This window comes from Lygodium microphyllum, chromosome 13, assembly GCF_053477565.2.
Source record: "Lygodium microphyllum isolate KBCC chromosome 13, Lygodium_microphyllum_v1.1.10, whole genome shotgun sequence".
NCBI lineage: Eukaryota > Viridiplantae > Streptophyta > Polypodiopsida > Schizaeales > Lygodiaceae > Lygodium > Lygodium microphyllum.
The window spans coordinates 90,286,707-90,304,288 of record NC_141147.1 but is presented as its reverse complement, the minus strand read 5'-3'; positions in this window follow the sequence as shown (position 1 = coordinate 90,304,288).

The following is a 17,582-nucleotide window of genomic DNA, read 5'->3' as shown; positions in this document are numbered from 1 at the left end:
AGTTCGTGGACTTACGATGGATGGATTGCAGGAGCCAATCGACCACTCGCAAGGCCCATCTATACCGTCAATACCAGAGGAGACAGACAACCTTCCCGACTTGCCTACAATCTTGGAGCCTGAGATGGAGGCAATGATCGATGCATTGATTCCCATGGATGTTGAGACATCTGACCCGCTTAGAGAGGAAGCATCCATACCATTATATGATGGGTGCCGAGTATCTCGGTTGAAGACATTACTTGCACTCTTAAGTGTGCAAGCAAAATACGGTTGGAGCGATACAAGTGTGACTGAGTTATTCAGGTACCTTGCACACAGACTTCATTGTTTTTTTTTTAACAGTATTATTGCAAACATTTGTGTTTTTTCAAGGTGTTTTATGATTTTTTTCAGGTTATTAAAATATCATATATTGCCACCTGCAAACACCATGTCTGAGTCTCGTGATGATGCACGACATGTTTTACGGAAGCTTGGCATGGACTACAATAACATCCATGCATGTATCAACGACTGCGTATTGTTTCGAGATGAATACGAGACTATGGAGACATGTCCAAAGTGTGATGCTCACAGGTATCGACAGGACTTGCAAGGGCAGACCATCCCTCAAAAAGTTCTCAGATACTTTCCGCTCATCCCCCGCATAAACCACATGTTTCGCACGTCTGCCATGGCAAGCTTGACAACGTGGCATGTGCAGAATAGGTCCACGGATGGAGTTCAACGAATATCAGCAGATTCGCGCGCATGGAGCCACATTGACTCTACCTTCCCAGGCTTTGCGCGAGAGCCAAGGAATCTTCGGCTCGGTCTCGCCATGGATGGTGTGAACCCATTCGGTCTGCGCTCGACTTCTTACAGTGTGTGGCCTATAGTGCTTGTCAACTACAACATTCCTCCATGGCTTTCTACGAAGAAAGGACATCTCATCCTTAGCTTGCTCGTCCCGGGCCGCTACAAAGTAAAAAATATGGACGTGTATCTTCGTCCATTAGTCGATGAGCTTAAGATTTTGTGGGAGGAGGGGGTCACGGTGCAGGATATGAGCAGGCGCGATGGTCGGCGATCAGCCAACATTCGAGCCATTCTCATGTGGACTATGCATGACTTTCCAGGATTGGGAGAGTGCTCAGGTGAGCAGACCTTTGTTCTCGCTGGTAATTGTTGAGATATCGAGCTCCACTCGTGATACGCCAGGGTGACCGTTGAGTACTTATGTCACCGACTTGTCAGTTGCAGACGCGGTTGGTACACCGCCGATGAATAATAGCTACATGATAGCTATCCTTATCTACTCTAGTTCGTGGCTCAGTTAGTATGCCACCTTAGTTAGTTGAGTTTGGTTTGAGACCCATACATAGGGTTCTTCTATTTCTTTGTACTAGAGTTCTTTTGGCTTACACAACTAAGAAGAGGAAAACTGTTTTTCAGCCTCCACCCTTGTGTGTATTCCCCCATTGTGCAAGCAAGAAAGCTACAAGTGAGACTCCTTCCTTCTCTCCCACAATCTTGACATGGTATCAGAGCCTTGTTTGTGGTAAGGAGCTCAAGAAAGCAAGCCAAGCTCGCGGTGTTCTGGTAAGAGGAGCAGTGTTGCTTTCATTTTCTGTTTTGGGAGCAGATCTCTGCAGGTAGCACAGCCGGAAAGTGCAGGAGTGCATTGTCTCAGGTTGAGACGCCCTTCGCGGTGAAGCAAGAGGGCAGTATATGCTGCGGGAAAGGGCTTCAGCCCTTGGCAACCTTGTTTTTTTTATTTGAGGCCATTTCGGGGCCTGTTTTGGAGGCGGAAGTTTTCTGCACGCACTCAGGAAAAGGCCCAGTTTTATGTTGTGCAGCCACTGTTCTACAGGTCGATGAATAGTTACTGTAAAAATTGCATTGTATGCTTGTGCGCAGAGACATTGGGAGTTACAGAATCATCCCTGTTGCCTGTTGATGCAAAATCGTCACTAGGAAGTGACTGTGTGGTCAAATACCACTTTCGCCAGTTTTGCAGATTTTCCCTTGTGAGGGTGAAGCTCTGGTTTTTGCAGTGACAGAATTTTTTGCAGTCTTCTGTAATGGCATCTGATTCTCTTTCACAGATTGTCACTGAAAAGCTTGACAAGAACAACTTCCAAGCATGGAAGTTTAGAATGACGAATTTCCTTATGGGAAAAGGATATTGGGAATTTGTTGCAGGAAATGAAGAAGAACCAGTTCTTCCTGATGTTCCCAATCAACAGCAAATGCAGGCATTTAAAGCATGGCATGAGAGAGCCAGGAAAGTTATGTATTGGCTGTCTATCAGCATTTCAGACTCTATGATTGTGCATATTCAGGATGCAAGTACGCCAAAGGAGGCATGGGATACTTTGTCAAAAATGTATAGCACAAATACGCAAGCCAGGAAAATGCAGCTCAAGCAAGAGTTGCACAATGTGCAAAGAGAAAATATGAGCATCAACGACTACCATATGAAGGTGAAGAAGATTGCGGATGCACTTGCTTCCATTGGGTCACCAGTGGAAGATGATGATTTAGTTTCTGTGACCTTGAATGGTCTAGGAAAGGATTATGCACAGTTTCGGACGTCCATTTCAGTTCGTGAAAGATTTCCTGATTTTGAGGAGTTGATTGCTCTTCTAATTTCTGAGGAATAGAGAAATGGTGGTGCATCTTCTTCAGGAGGAACTTCAAAAGAAGCTGTCTTCTACTCAAATGCTGGAAGAGGTAGAGGCAGAGGTAGAGGAGGCCGATTTGGAGGCCGTGGTAGAAATCAGAATATGCAGCAAACTCAAGAAAACCAGTCCTATGGAGGAGGACGTGGTAACTCTAGAGGCAGGGGGAGCCAAAGAGGTCGTGGTGGATGGCAAAGAGGCCAAAATGCAAACAGTAATGTTGAATGCTACTATTGTGGTAAAATGGGTCATATGGCTAAAGACTGCTACAAAAAGCAGAATGACATCATGAATGGAAAACTGCAACAAGGAAATTATGCATCTTCTAGTAGACAGGGTGATGACAGAAATGAGCATCTGTTTATGGTGCAGCACATGAACAATTCTGTGACAAGTGCAGAAGAAAGCAACGATGTATGGTATGTTGACTCAGGTGCGTCAAACCACATGACAGGTCATGCAGAATGGATGAAGGATGCAAGGAAAATGGAAAAACCAGGATTTGTGGAGACTGGTGATGATACTGCACATCCGATTGTGCAGATTGGAAAAATTCCTTTGTCTATGCAGGATGGGAAAAAGAAATACCTGTCCGATGTATTTCATGTCCCGAATATCACCAAGAATCTGGTTTCTGTTGGTCAAATGGTTGAACAGGGCTTGCAGGTCAGATTTAATCCTCATGGATGCTTTGTTGAGGATATGAAAAATAAAGGTCGCTTGATAGCAAAAGGAAAGAAGAAGGGCAGAATGTTTACGTTGGATGCAGACATGTCTGAATTGAGTGCAGCAATGTTTGCACATGGGACCGGTGTAGTTGCAGATATTGATATCTGGCATAAACGCATTGGTCATGTTAATGTACAGCGACTTAAATCAATGCAGGCCCAAAATATTGTTGCAGGATTGCCTAAATTCAAGGTTGCAGAAATGCATAAGGTATGTGAAGCCTGTCAGTTTGGAAAACAGGCAAGGAAACCATTTCCTAGACATGTTCAAGAGAGTAAGAAGCCATTGGAATTAATCCACTCTGATGTGTGGACTACTAAAGCTGCATCTCTTGGAGGCTGTCATTATTTTGTCACTTTTATTGATGACTATAGCAGAAAAGTTTGGGTATATTTTATGAAAAAGAAAAGTGAAGTTTTTGGGCATTTCAAAACTCTTAAAGCTATGGTTGAAAAAGAAACAGGCCTGCAAATAAAATGCCTAAGGTCAGATGGAGGGGGAGAGTACCTCTCAAATGAGTTTGCAAGGTTCTTGCAGGAGCATGGCATAAAGCAACAATATTCATGCAGTCATACCCCACAGCAAAATGGAATTGCAGAAAGAAAAAATAGACATATTGGAGAGGTGTCTCGTACCATGCTCAATGAAAAAGACCTGCCAGATTTTTATTGAGCTGAAGCAGTTGCTACAGCAGTCTACATAATGAACAGGACTCCCACTGCAGCAATACATGGAATGACTCCAGAGGAGAGGTATACTGGTAGGAAACCAGATATTTCTCATTTGAAAATTTTTGGTTGCATTGCCTATGTACATGTGCCAGATGAGTTGAGATCCAAGTTGGATCCAAAAGCTGAGAAGTGCATCTTTATTGGTTACTCTCTGCAGCAAAAAGGGTATAGATGCTATAACCCTTCTACTCATAAGTTTACAGTGAGCAGAGATGTTGTTTTTGATGAGATGAGTAGCTGGTATAAACCAGTAAATGTGATTGATGATGTAGATGCACAAAATGGTAATGCTGCACAGAATTCACAGCAGCAGTCACAAAATATTAGTGGACCTGGAGCGTCCTCTAGCAGTGGTTCACATTCTTTGCCATGGACAGGCAGATTGAGATCAGGAGAATCTTCTCAAAGCAATGCAGATAGTGGTATGCAGGTATCACGAAAAGGAAAAGAGAAGGTTGATCAGCCCATGTTTGATGTGAATGCAGGTCACTCTTATGTGGATGGTGAATCCAGTGGCTCAGAACAGAGCATTGATGATGAGTTGGGTATTCCTTCTATTGTTACACCTGGAATAAGGAAGACCAGGGATGTTTTGAGAGCACCTGGGAGTGAACCCACTTTGCGCAGGTCTACCAGAGTTAGGTATCCTGTGGATAGCCTGAAATATGATGGATTTACAGCCATTCACTATGCATATATGGTCAAAGTGATACAGGAACCAGAACCCACTTCTTTTGAGCAAGCCATGGGAAAAGAAAAATGGGAGAAAGCCATGGATGAAGAAATGGATGCCTTGGAAGCAAATGCTACATGGGAATTGGTACCTTTGCCTAAAGGTAAGAATGCAATTGGCTGTAAGTGGGTTTATAAAGTGAAGCACAATGCAGATGGTTCTGTGAACAGATACAAGGCAAGATTAGTAGTCAAGGGGTATGCACAAACATATGGCATTGACTATGAAGAAACATTCAGTCCGGTTGCAAGGATGGCAACCGTAAGAGCAGTCATTGCTATGGCTGCATCAAAGGAATGGTCTTTACATCAAATGGATGTAAAGAATGCCTTCTTGCATGGTGACTTGCAAGAAGAGGTCTATATGGAGCAGCCACCAGGTTATGTGCATGATGTTCATCCTGAGTTTATTTGCAGGTTTAAAAAAGCCTTGTATGGCTTGAAGCAAGCACCTAGAGCATGGTCTGACAAGATAGGACAGTATCTTGTCACTATTGGCTTTCAGATTTCTAAGGCAGATTTCTCACTTTATGTGAGAAAAATAGAGAAAGGTATTATGCTACTTGTCATTTATGTTGATGATTTGATTATGACAGGTGACAGTGATGAAGATATCCTTCATGTAAAAATGCTATTGAAGCAGAAGTTTGAGATGAAGGATTTGGGAGAGCTGCGTTATTTCTTGGGCATTGAGGTGATTAGATCACCAAGTGGGATACAGCTCTTGCAGAGGCAGTATGGATTGGACATGCTGTCCAAATATAGGATGACAGGCTGTAAGCCTATTTCAGTTCCTTTGGAGCAGAATGTGAAGCTGAGCACAGATGCAGGTGAGCTTCTAGAAGACCCTACTATGTACAGACGCATAGTAGGAAGTTTGATTTATATGACTATTACCAGGCCAGATTTGAGCTATGCTGTTGGATTGGTAAGTCAGTTTATGCAGGCTCCAAGGAAACCGCATTTGGATGCGGCTAGACGCATACTCAGGTATGTGAAGTCCACATTGCAGTATGGACTATTTTATGAGACGGGTTCAGATACAGTTGCATGGATACACTGATGCTGATTGGGCTGGTAGCATTTCTGATAGACGATCTACCAGTGGATATGTGTTCTCTTTCGGGAGTGCTGCAGTCACTTGGAGCAGCAAGAAATAGCCTACAGTTGCCTTGTCGAGCAGAGAGGCCGAGTACAGGGGTGCAGCAATGGCTGCATGTGAGGTAGCTTGGTTGCATAAGCTACTTTATGATATGCATCAGTCTACAGATGGGCCAGTTGTCATTTATTGTGACAACATGAGTAGTATACACTTGGCAAATAACCCAGTCTATCATGCTAGAACAAAGCACATTGAGGTGCATTATCACTATGTGCGAGAGAGGGTTTTACTAGGTCTTATTGATCTAGTTTATGTCAGCACAGAGGATCAGGTAGCTGACATATTCACGAAGGCATTGGGCGCAGAGAAGCTGTGCAAGTTCAGAGACCTGCTTGGTGTGCAGGAATTGGGATTGAGCTCGAGGGGGAGTGTTGAGATATCGAGCTCCACTCGTGATACGCCAGGGTGACCGTTGAGTACTTATGTCACCGACTTGTCAGTTGCAGACGCGGTTGGTACACCGCCGATGAATAATAGCTACATGATAGCTATCCTTATCTACTCTAGTTCGTGGCTCAGTTAGTATGCCACCTTAGTTAGTTGAGTTTGGTTTGAGACCCATACATAGGGTTCTTCTATTTCTTTGTACTAGAGTTCTTTTGGCTTACACAACTAAGAAGAGGAAAACTGTTTTTCAGCCTCCACCCTTGTGTGTATTCCCCCATTGTGCAAGCAAGAAAGCTACAAGTGAGACTCCTTCCTTCTCTCCCACAATCTTGACAGTAATATCTATATTTTATTTCATCAATCAAGTATTCACTAGGTCGTGGATCGCCTTGCAGGTCTCGTTACCTCAGGTTATCATGCATGTCCATTGTGTGGGCCACAGTTAGACTCCCGAAGGTCACGAACCATGAAGAAGATGGTATATCAAGGACACGCCGCTTTCTTGCCGGAGGATCATGAACTTAGGGAAGGTTTTCTTGGACGACCTCCAGCACGTATGAACGCTGCAAGCTGGTACGAGCTGAAAATGGTAAACCCGGAATCACATCCAAATGGAATGCGATGGTTCTCAGTTTTCTACGAGTTGCCATATTGGATTCACTTACAGGTGTTGGATCCCATGCATATTTTTAAAAATGTGGGCAGCTTGCTATGGGACCACATCACAGGAAAGAGAGACACTATAGGGTCACGAATGGATTTAAAGGAGGTAGGTAAGATGGAGGCGCTTTGGCCGCAGTCGAGTGCTGAAGGGGGAGTGCAGCTTCCTCGCGCTCCCTGGGTTTTGTCTACCAAAGAAGAGCGCATTGTGAAGCAAGTAATCAAGTCTATCCGCACTCCGACGGGTATGATGCGTTCTCTCAGGTCCGCATTTTCTAAAGATGACCAAATATCTGGGCTAAAATCCCATGATTGGCATAAGTTATGTCAGGTTTGTGAACAGAATGGATTTTAATTAGCGTGGACATTTTGAAATTTGAAAAGTGACCATTATTCTTAATGCTTTCTCATTTGTGGCAGTTTGTCCTACCGATCGCGATCGCGGGATGCCTAACTCCAGAAATTCGTGGGGCCATTTACAAGTTGTCGACTTTGGTGCAATGGATCTCATAGAAAGAGATTAAGACGTCCTCTATTGAATCCGTAAGGCGGGGAGCAGTTGAGATGGTCTGTCTCTTTGAGAAATACCTGCCCACTAGCATGCTCACGATACAAGTTCACCTTCTTGTGCATCTTGTGGACGAAGTGGAGATTGCTAGACCTGTCCATACGCGATGGATGTTCTTCTTGGAGTGCTTCATGAAAACCCTAAAAGGCTTTGTGCGACAACGAGCGCGTCCGGAAGGTAGCATGGCGGAAGGTTGGTTGGTGTCAGAGGCGTTAGTGCATATCTCACAATGGCTACCAACGGTGGAACCAGACAATGAAATGCTATGGACGCTGAAGGACGATGATAGGCTGACTGGAGATGTAGTGGTTGGAAATGGGGTAGAAAAAAGAATGGATGCCTCAATGGAAGAGAAGGTGAATCGCTTTTGTATGTTGCACCATGCCTCCATGGAGACGTGGCTCGCCAAGTACCAGATTGCAAGGCAAGATCGAGAGGAAGCGCGAGCTGAATTCCGACGCAGTACGCGTCACCAACCGATTCGATATCCCGAAGGCATGGAGGAGATGCCGCGGTTTATGTCAACACGATGGTTGTGTGGAGCCTTGACCGCAGCATCCAACGAAGGGACAGAGGTCTCAATGGAGGAGTGGGAGTTCTCGAGGGGATGTAGTCCAAAGGTAATGAGGGGTTTAGAATGTGTCGTATCTAAATTTGCTTGCTACATCTAATTTGAGTGTTTCAATGTGCAGTATAAAATATATAGTGCAGCGCGGTCGCGCGGTCGGCATTTTCGGGTGGAGTGTATTGACCAAATGCGCTCCACAATGGACTGTGGTGTCATGGCAAGGTTTGAGCAAGAGAGCCGGCAACGAGCAATGGATCCGAACACAGTTGTGGATGAGATGGAGTATTTTGGGAACTTGCAAAGTATTATTATGGTGGATTACCATAGCTTCTCCATGATACTATTCGATGTGCAGTGGTTCAAAGTGGTACTTGGAGGAGCTGGAGCAACAGTTCGACGAGGTCCATCTGGATTTCTCAAAATAGATTCCGAAAAAAAATGGATGGATTTGCACGACACCTTTGTGTTGCCGGCCCATTGTGAACAGGTACAAATAGTCATTTGCTTGCTAATTGTAATACAACATGGTTTATGTCACAATGGTTTGAAGTCGCTTTGTAAGTGTTTGTGAACAAGTAATCTTCTATCCAAACCCCCGACAACCTCGATGGTGGTATGTTATACCTTCAACTCCTCGAGGTGCGAGAGTATATGATCAAAGCGATATTCCAGGCCCGCATCGGCTAACAATGATGGAAATACAGAAGTCGTAGAATTTTTTGAGAACGAGGCAGACTCGTTCTTTTGTGGTGACATGTCTATTGACCTTCCAGTGTATGCAGAGTTGTGTCAGGAGATTAACATGGGACCATAGAATACTTCATTCTTGGAGAATTGTATTACTCAATTCGTTGTTTAGATCTTCCATAAAGGTAGATAAGATATGCATTTTAAGGGGGATTTTTCAAAAATGATTTATATTAATGTGCTTTGTATAGTTTAAATTGATTATTCTAACATCATTTTTTATCTGTGCAGGTATCAACATTTTCAGGATGAGTCGAGGGATGAGCGATGAGGAGTTTCAGGACATGATGGCACGCATGTCTCCAGATCAGCTCGCGAGATTCACAGAGATGGCAGATCAGGAGCTGTCTCATTCTTCATCTTTTGGTGGCACCCCTTTGAGTGGCACTCCGGGAGAGGGTACCCCCGTCGGTACACTGGATGTACAGGGGTCTCCTGGATATGCCCCAGAGCGTGGACGGAGATGGGAGAGGGCCCATCTTAGGCATACTCCTAGGGGTTATGGATACCTAGTGGATGGCAGGTCAGGAGCCATCATCATGAATGATGAGGGGAGGAGGGTGATGGCTCGCATGAGGGAGTTGTGCCAACAAGTTTTTCGGCACAACGTCCTGGATCATTGGAGGAACATACCGGAGGGGAGCAAGGACTACATAGTAGCATCCTTGCACGAGGAGTTCCCGGTGCCAGCCGCAGTGGATAGATTCTCTATGGGCTGGATGATGGATTGCATGCGTGCATGCATGTCACATAGACGATCCGACGCACGCAAGGCAATCAAGAGTGGGGATCCAAAGCCCGAGTGGTTAGATGCAGACGACTGGCGCCGACTGAGGGAGGAGGCTACAAATTCGCCAGGACGTTGGAGTCAGCAGCGGGAGGCGGCGAGGGCACGAATCGAGGCCGGATCGGTACATCATCTTGGGAGTGGCGGCCACAGGACATATTTGGAGGACTTTGTAAGTTTCTCTTTTGTTTTGCTTATTTGTTTTTTTGAGATATTCTTTGTACTGACAATCATGTTTCTAACAGTTAGCATTTTGTTTTCTTTGCAGCACTCCATTACAAATCGTGATCCGCAAGGCCTTGAGACTCGATATGCAGAGAGGCACGGTCTCAGGGCATTGATCGACCGATTGTATAGACGCGGCGGTCCTGTAAGTCACTCATCTTTCTTGTCCGTAGTTACCATGAGATATTTGAATGTATTATTGTATGGTGGATTGATATGTTGTTTCTTTTTCTGCAGAATCCGTTTGATGCTCCTTTGTAGCGGGAAGAGCTTTCGGGGGACGAGGATTTGTAGCTCGCCCTTGGATCCTTAGAGCTCACACACCTTTAGTTTTTAGTCGCCCGATCTATGTAGACATTTTCTATGTATTAGTGATATCGTTTCATGATTGTACCAATCGCATTTTATGCAATATCATGTATTTATTTCATGTATCAGTTTTATGATTTCAGTATACATTCTTTTTGTTTGCAAACGCTTTGTATGCAGCAGTGCAGAAACTATTTTGTATGGCTCTCATACAGCACACAATGCTATATGTGCTGCCCTGCCACAAATTTTTTTTTTCTCTGTTACCGTCGCTATTTGCGTCGCAAATGTACTGCGCGCGTTGCTATTGGTGTCACTATGAGCGTCGCAAATACTCTGCAATCGTCGCTATATAGCGTCGCATATAGCGATGATTCTATGGCGTCATCAATAACGACACTTTTTGCGACGACGGGGGCAAATTTTGTTGTTTGTATTTTCGTCGCTTTAAACGTCGCTATAAGGTCTATATCTTGTAGTGTTCCCCACTTCTCGAATGGCTTTAGGGAAAGGATAGGTTGCAGGGGCATAGCGCTAGATTTGGTAGACTTTCCCATTTGCTGATGATAGGCATTACAACGTTTGTAGCAATAGTTATAGGCATCCTTGTGGAAGGTCGTCCGCCACCAATATCCTGAAAGTAAGGCCTTTATGGCTATCACCTCTCCTATGAAGTGTTCGCCACCACAGGGCTTGTCATGCTATGCTTTCAACACAATTCCAACCTCATCTCCTGAAACACATATTTGCAAGACCTCATCTTTTCCTTTTTTGTATAGAGCACCACCTAACATGGTGTAGGGGACTGATTCTAACATAAGCTTCTTCTTCTCACAGCTCAAGATACCAAGGGGATATTGTTGCATTGCAAGGAGGTTGGTGATGTCTTTGTACCATGATGTAATAGTTTCGACTAGAAACAAGGAAGCATCGGGAAGGTCTAGATTATCTTGCTCTTCTTCATCATCACTTTGAGGGATTTGCGATAGATGATTAGCCAGGATATGAGAGCGATTGGGTTTGGTAACCACTTTAAAGTCAAAATCTTGAAACAAAAGGAGCAATCTCATCATTTTTCCCTTCACATTAGCATTATTCATTAGGAAGGACATGGCTTCATGGTCCACGTAGAATTTGAAGTGTGTTGACATTAGATAGTTTCAGAACTTCTCCAAAGCAAACACCATTGCTAGGCACTCAAGCTCCATCAGTGCGTAGTTTCTTTCTCTGTCGGTTACTTTTCGACTTGCATACTAGATAGGTTGATCTAGCTTTGAGGGGGCCTTTTGGCATAAGATTACACCTAGGCCTTCAACTAATGCATTAGTGTGCACATGGAACTATTTCATCCAATTAGGAGACCAGAGGATGGGTAGTTCAATCAAACACGGTTTCAAGGTGTTGAATGCCTTGTCACAATCAATGGTCCACATGAACTTTGAATCTTTTCTTAGGAGTTTATGCAAAGGGGCTACCTTTGTTGCAAAGTGTGCAATGAATCTTCTATAATAGCCCACATGGCTAAGAAATCCCCTCAATTGTTTAAGGTTGGTCGGGGCTATCAAGGCAACAATCTTCTCAATCTTAGCAGGATCGGTTGCTATCCCTTGTGCAGAGACAATGTGGCTTAGAAGAACTCTTGATGAATGCAAACGACACATTTGTTAGGGTTGAGAGAAATCCGATACTCTCGACATCTGTTAAAGAACTGCTCTAGGTATCCCCAATGCCCATGGATTAGGCTATAGACATAGAATTCATTGAGGTACACCTCAATGAAGTCATGCAGATGGTTCTAGAAGGCAGCCATCATCACTCGTTGGAAAGTAATAGGGGTGTTATAGAGCCCAAACGACATCACTCTATAAGCATAGGTTTTCCATTCTATTGTGAATGTCATTTTGGATCGAGCTTCTTCTGCAATTTGGACTTGATTGTATCCACTGAATCCATCCAAGAGGGAATAAAGCTCATGGCTTGTCATTATGTCCAATAGTTGGTCTTTGGTCTATGAAAGGGATAGGGAAATGATCCTTCTTCATCTTGGACTTTAGCTTTCAAAAGTCCTCACATATTCACAGCTGTTCGTTCTTCTTGGGTACTACCACAATGGGAAAAACCCATTCACTGTTAGCTATTGAATAGATGAATTTACCTTTAAGGAGCTTCAATAATTTTAGCTTTCACTAGGGCAGACTAATTTGGATTCATACGCCTCTGTCTTTGCCTCACACGTTTGGCTTCAAGCTCTAGGTCAATGTGATTTTGGCAAATTGTGGCATCAATCCCCTTTAGATCTTTGTATGATCATGCAAACACATCTAAGTTCTCCTTTAGTAGGTCATGCAGGACCAATAGTTCTTCTTTTGGAAGATTGATACCCACCTTCAAATGATGTTCAGTACCTTCAGTATCCACAAATGTCAACTTCTTTTCCCATTCCACTTCGTGGATGAATGTCCCACGGATTGCTTTTGGGTAGAGATTCGCCTCCTTCAAGGGAGTGGTCTCCTCTTCTGATGATTCGCTGGAACTGATGTCCTCTTTTAATGGAGGCTTAGCTTACTCTTTGGGAAGCTGAAAGCGTATTAGAGTGACTTCGAGTTTGGTTTGAGGATGAGTTACATCTTGGCTTGAGGACTTGTCTTTCGAAGATGCGTCCAAAAATGTCACACAATAGGAACCTTGTGCATTCCGTTTAAACTGCAGGGCTGGGGGTTGTTGGCAAGGTACATCATCATCATCTTCTCTTAGAAGGCTAACTTTGGGTGACAAGAGCCACTGCTGAAGGTAAGCCTATTCTTTTTAATCCATTTCTTATAGAGGCTTTGCTTATGACGTGACTCATTAATCAGTCCTCTAAAGGGTACCATAATCATTCTATTGAAAAAAAAGGGATCTTCTACTTTTGAGGCTTCAGGAACTTTAGGAACTTCTTCCTTATCTCTACCTTCTGTGAGTAGGATAGACTCTTCTAGCTTGCTTTCATAAGCTTCTTCTACACTATTCCTTTCGTTCTCTTCAGATTTTGCTTTTATCTCTATAGGAGCTCTATAAGAGAAGAACAAGCTCTCTATTATGGCCTCTGCTTCTACTTCTACTTTTGCTTCTGACTTTATCTCTATCTCTGTCTCTATCTCTGGCTCTAATCTTGTCTCTATGACTGCCATGTAACAAGGAGAACAATACATCCATGCTTCGATCTTGCTGTTTGAGGTAATTTCATAAATCAATTCGGGTTCAGGCAGGAGGTATTCACCCATTGGCAAAGACTTTTCTTCCTTCGGTAGTTGGCTTATTGTGCCCACTATAGGGATTGTGCCTCTGTTTTCTTGGGAAATATCTATTTGATGGCTTCTTCATCTCATGATGTACCATCTGTTGCTTCATTTGAGGAGTCTGTTACGACTTTGATGGAAGTGGATCCATTACCTTTTTGCGATCCATACAACTTCAGTACTACTTTGTTAGGTCCTTTGCCTAGGGTTAGGGTTCCTTTGAACCAATCCATCCTTGCTCTTACTTCAAAAAGCCAAGGTATTTCCAATAACAGATGGTATGAGGTCCCGTAGGAATTTGTTTTTTCACCACCAGATATGTTAGCCAATAATCTCTTCCTGCGAGGATTGTCTTTACATACAAGAGAAACTATTGCATAGGTTGCATTCCTTGCAAGCCTAGATCCTTCATTGTCATATCCGTCATTATGTTCACTAATGAGCCTCCATCAATCAATGCATCTGCTATAAAGCATCCTTTAATCCATGTGCCAATCTATGGGGTTGGAGGATCCAGGAAGGCATTAGCTACATCCACTTTCTTTTCACAGGTTCCGGGGCTCTATTGGACTTGGTTGTTGCAGAGGGAGAAATCTTTAGGCCTCTTCTTCTTGTCAATATGCTTTTGAATTTCTTTTAACAGCTAGGAGATAACATCAACAACTGTCAGAATGCTAGGTTAGGTTTAAAAGTGTCTATGTCTTTGACCAAGTCATATTCTTTGATAGGATTCATAGGCTTTTCGAATCGGCTCGGGAATGGGGCAACACCCACTTTTATCTTTCCTTTTTCTTCTAGAAGCAGCAACCTCTTGCTTCTTCTCCTTGAGGGGGCACTTCAGCATCCTCTATCTCCTGGACCTCTAGTCATGTCTCTGTAATTGTCTCTGTGGCTCTATAGTGCTCTGTACTACATTGTTTTGTACAGCACTATTTTGTTTCTCCCTAGGAAGGTTGAAATTCATGGTCTTGACTGAAGGAATGTTCTCTTTTGGAACTACGGGTTATTCTTTCTTTGCATGTGTTATTGTGGCCATTTCCAATTCCACCAAATTGAAAGTAGGTTCTTGGGTCTTTTGTTGGGTGTCAGGACTAACTTTCACAAGAGCTGGACTTGGACAATCTTTTGCAGTGTGGCCCTCTCCTTTGCATCAACTGCATAAGGGCTTGTAGTCCATAGACCTTCTAGCATTTGGACAGTTCGGTGAGATATGACCCTTTTCTCCACATTTATAACACTCCACCTCTTATCTCTGGCCACCACTAGATTGTCATCCTCTGTAACTTTGAGAGGGAAACCTCCTTGGACCAAAATTAGGACCAAACTTCCTAGGCTTTGGTCCAATGTCTTCCATTGTCATTTTGGATTCTAGCAAGTTGAATCTTGCATTTTCATCTTGTGACTGAATTGGACAGATAGTCCTTTAGATTTTCACCTCTTGAAGTACTTGTAGTAGGGTTTTGAGAAGCTTCTGTAATCACTGCATACGCTGATTGGGTTTATCCAAAGGATCCTTATTTTGGTTCTAATTTTAGAGCTCCTATTGAGACTTGGGGTTGTTGATTCCAGTGGGTAGGATTCCATTGTTGTTGAGTCGCCATTGGGGGAGCTGTTTGAGGCCACTGTTATTGTGGTTGAATCATTATTTGAGGCATTGTCGTCTGTGAACACTGTGGATTTGGTGCATTGCACATCGGCACTATTTGCATCTAGGGGTAGGGTTAGGGAATCATCCCTAGTACTGAATTGAGTGGGTATACCCCTCGTGACATGGGGGAAGGTAGGACTTCTCTTCCTAAGGTCATTGACAACCTTGCTTTAACTTCATCATATAGTCTTGGACCTTCCACTACAACTTGCAGATTGACTGATCTTCTCAATTCCACAAACTTGCAAACTTTTGGTTGTAGGCCTCTAAGGAAAACTCCCTTTTGGAGGCCTTTATCCAAATAATGATTGGTTCATCTCTTTAGTATTGATTCCATTTGTGAGACATAGGATTCTACTCTTTCACCAGAGGATTGACTTAGGTTTATGAACTCCTCTTGCATCCGCTCTTCAAAACCTTCACGCCTGAATTTAGTAAGGAAGGCCAAATTTAGATTGTCCCATGTGTCAAAGCAATGAGAATATTCAATTATTCAGTGCTAGATGGAACTTTGCAACCATCCATTGAAGTATTCTCTTCTTGGCAATGCCATTTCTTTCATTTTCAGCCTCTTTTCATGCTTGTTGATGATAGGTTTCCCTAGTTGTGCACCAAAAACATGGAGCCCCAAAAGGAATACTAGGGAAATAGGATTTCTACTGTAAAAAAATCTATCTTGTATCATCAATAACTATCTCTTTCATATTTTATGTGATCACAACAAGGAAAACAACACTAAGAACAAGAAATCTTCACGCAACTTCACAGACACAATTCATATTCTTCATAGGATTCATTGATAGGTGTTGAAAACACAAAATAATACTCCACTTTGAATGGAAAAATATCATATATGATTCATCTTCAAAGTTTCCATAGCTTTCTATTACAATCTCTCATAAATAGAAACGTTGTTTGGCTATCTATGACTCTCTCTCTCTCTCTCTCTCTCTCTCTCTCTCTCTCTCTCTCTCTCTCTCTCTCTCTCTCTCTCTCTCTCTCAATCAATCAATCAATAGTAAAATCCTCACTAAAATAATAAATAATCACTCATAATAACCCTTATTTGGTTGTGGATGCCTCTTCCAAAAGGTGTGTCTGATATGAAAGGTCATTAGAGCCACTACAGTGACCCTTCATAGCTCATCACTATCACTTCACTCAAGTCTTTTCTTGAGTCTTCAACAGCTACTTCTTCCACTTCCTTGAGATCTTTTGAACTTGTATTAATCTCTTTTAAAGGCTAGAAAAATTTCCCAAATTCTCACATGCATTCCACAGAACACTTATAGAGGCATATAGAACAGAACTAAACAAGAACAGAGGCTCTACAGAAGCTCAATAGAGGGTTACACAAGGTCAACAAAAAGCATTAGAACCACATAACTCAAACTAAAACCATTCCAAACTATCAAAAACCACTCAATGAGCTTTCCGAAAACCTTAAACTTCATCAATCATTACTCCATGCTTTATACAAAAGAAAAATAGAACAAAATGGAAGCTAAACAGAACCAATTAGAACCTCACAGAGCCTATCAGAACATCACAGAGCCTCATATCTCTATTGAAAAACATCATAAACTTCCAAAACATAATCAAACTCATCCAAAAAACTCTCAAAATTTTACAAAACAACTAAACATCTTTCAAAATCCATAAAAAAACAACCATTCAACCTTCAAAAACAACAAAAATCATCCAAAAAAATAAGTAATTTCAGCATTTAACACACTTGAACACTAGCCAACCCATCCGATTGGACACGTGGCTCATTCAATTTGGAAAATTGGATAATTAAATAATTGAACCATCAACAATTGGACAATCCAATTCTAATAATCAAACCCTTAGACTTAGACAAACGATTGAGAATCTTTGACTATAGGACCAAGAGGGAGCCAACACAAAATGCTAGAGGCATCGACGGACTGACACTATTAGAGGCACAACATTGCCCGACTTAATCAACCTCATCGACAACCTAGTGGAGCAAGAGGCTGCATACATGTCAGGATCCAACTACAACCGTGTGAGAATGACAAGCTCAACTTGGAATATTTCCCAGTCAACATCCAACAAATGGTTGACAATATGACTTACAAACCAAGATGGACCACTAGGGTAGGCCATTGGAAGACATTATATTAGACCTCGAGGAGGAGAGGAGATTAGCACTGCTAGTGCTACAAAAGATAGGAGCTTACAACCATGAGCAGCAAACTCAGACATTGCAGCAAGACATTGAGATGCGAAAAGTCTCGACATGTTTTAGCTCTAGCCAATAGGAATCATACGGAACCTAACATGGAAAGGGAGAGAGCACTAGAGGCAAATTTGATGCTAAGAAATCTTCTCATGAAGCGGCTCATAGACAATGCATCT